At 42.1% G+C, this 2,368-nt stretch overlaps 1 pseudogene; it reads right to left on the bottom strand.

Annotated features, from left to right (window-relative positions):
- Positions 1 to 265: 265 nt before the first annotated feature.
- Positions 266 to 539, bottom strand: LOC121447906 (annotated as a pseudogene).
- Positions 540 to 2,368: the final 1,829 nt, after the last annotated feature.

Raw genomic sequence — 2,368 nt, 5'->3', positions numbered from 1 at the left:
TCACTGTGTAACAGCCGTAGCTCTTCTGGAACTAGCTTTGTAGACCAGGCTGAGATCCCCCTGCTTCCGCCTTCTGAGTGTTTGGGATTAAAGGCACGCGCCACCTCTGCCCTGCTCCTCTCTAAATCTTGTTTTTTTTTTTTTCTTCCTTTTTGTACAGCACATGTTTTTACACGGAACAGAAGAGCCCTTTCCCCCACATTGTATTCAGTCCGGTAGAGTCCAGGTTCTGGTGCTCTTGCCGACAGTCCTCATTGGAGACACTTCAAGCTTTGCCACTTAGCACATTCTCCAGGGCTCTGGTTACCTCATCAGCACTCAGGTTGTTGGCCAAAAGCGTAGCAGGCCCAGATCTTGGGCTCCACCTCCAAACATTAGCAGGTTGGAATGGGCAGGCCAGGGTACACTTTCTTCTTGTAACCTTGCTGGATGCAATCCCTCACACCCTGGCTGCCCGGTGAACGCTGGCATTAAGGGATTTGACTCTCACGTAGCCCCAGCTTCTTACAGATCACTCGACTAGCCGCAGCGGCTGCCATCTTTACTCCTTCTTCTTTATGAAATAATGGCTCCCCTTTAAAGCAGGGAGATTAAATAGGATTGTGACTGTGACTATGAACTGGTACCAATGGAAAATATGCCACTTTATTACTAATGATAACAATAATTATACAGATTACTTGTTGAACACCTTCACATACTAGGCATCATGAAAGGCATTTTTTTTAAAGTTAATTTTAAATTGGAACAGTTTTAGATTTACAGAAAACTGAGCAAAGAGTAGTACAGAGTTCTTGGTAGAACCAGAACTATCCCTGACATGTTATTACAATTAATGAAGCAGTATGTATATTAATAAAAAGTTGGTAGTATGTTTGTGCTTTGTTGTATTTTTTGCCCAATGTCCTTTTCTGTCCCATAAAAACTGGCTCAGCATCTTATATAATTATATTGACTTCCTGGGCTTCTTGGGTGTGAATGTTTTCTTGGATTTTGTTTGTTTGTTTGTTTTGCCCAGACTCGAAATGACTGCACAGAAACTGTATTAATTAAATCACTGCTTGGCCAATCACTTAAGTGTATTGGTAGCTAGCTCTTACATCTAGAATTAACTTATTTCTATATTTTATACCAGCAAGGTTCCATCTGGCAGCTCACATCTTTTCCCTCTGGTGGCTACATGGTGTCTCTTTGACTCCACCTACTCTCTCTCCCTCTCTCTCTCTCCATATATATATATTCTGTTAAGCCATTGGCTGAAAGCAGCTTCTTTATTAACCAATAAAAGCAACACATATACAGAAGGACTTCCCACACCAATCACCAGTCAGGTATTGTGGTAGTTTGAATGTAATTGACCCCCCATGATCTCATAGGGAATGGCACTATTAGGAGGTGTGGCTTCGTTGAAGTAGGCATGGCCTTGTTGGAGGACATGTGTCACTGTGGAGACAGGCTTTGAGGATTCCTATGCTTGGGATGCCATCCAGTGTCTCAGTCGACTTCCTGCTGACAGTAAGATATAGGACTCCCAGCTACGTCTCCAGTATCACGTCTACCAGCACGCTGCTATGCTCCCCTTCACGATGATAATGGACTGAACCTCTGAAACGATAAGCAAGCCCCTCCGCCAATTAGGTGTTATCCTTATAAGAGTTGTCATGGTTATGGTGTCTCTTTATAGTCAATGGAAACTTTAACTAAGACAAGGATAGTATAAAACTTATATGAGAATTTGTCTAATTATTTTGTCATGACTAGACAGAGTTCAAGGGATGCTAGAGAAAGATCATAAATTTGAAGTCCCATTCCTATCACATCACTGCTGACTCTTGGTGCTGATAGCAAGCACTAACCTGAAGACATGCTTATCAGCCTTTCCTACCGTTAAGGTCTTCTTTGCTCTTTCAACATTGGTCTTTGGAACAAAGTCACCGTGTGTAAGGAGTGTGAAATTCAGCTCCCCTGTAAGGCGGACTCTACCTCACATATTTGGAGTTCTGACTGAGAGACTGTCTGTTCTCAGTTATTTACCTACTCATCTATTATATCAATTTAGACTCAGACACTTATTTTTGGTGTAGGTTTGAAACCTAATACTATTGTATTTATTTTATTGCTCAAGTTGTTCCACTGCTGGTCATCGTCAATTCTTTCAGTTGGTCTGTGTGCTCCTTTGACCAAGTCCACCAGAGTCTGTGTTTCTCTATGTTCAATAATTTCTTATTTTGTGATTCTGTGGCACAATCTAGACTCATCTGGTACATTTCCTGGTCCAGTCCTAGAATGAGTTACTTGTCCAAGAAGCCCTGGACCCGAGACCTGCTCATGTATGTGTTGACAGAGGATTTTGTCTTGCCTGATCCTG

Source organism: Microtus oregoni, unplaced genomic scaffold (assembly GCF_018167655.1).
Source record: "Microtus oregoni isolate MIOR12 unplaced genomic scaffold, Mior012 000005F_ref0000423, whole genome shotgun sequence".
NCBI classification, from domain to species: Eukaryota; Metazoa; Chordata; class Mammalia; order Rodentia; family Cricetidae; genus Microtus; species Microtus oregoni.
This window is presented reverse-complemented; position numbering and strand designations above follow the sequence as displayed.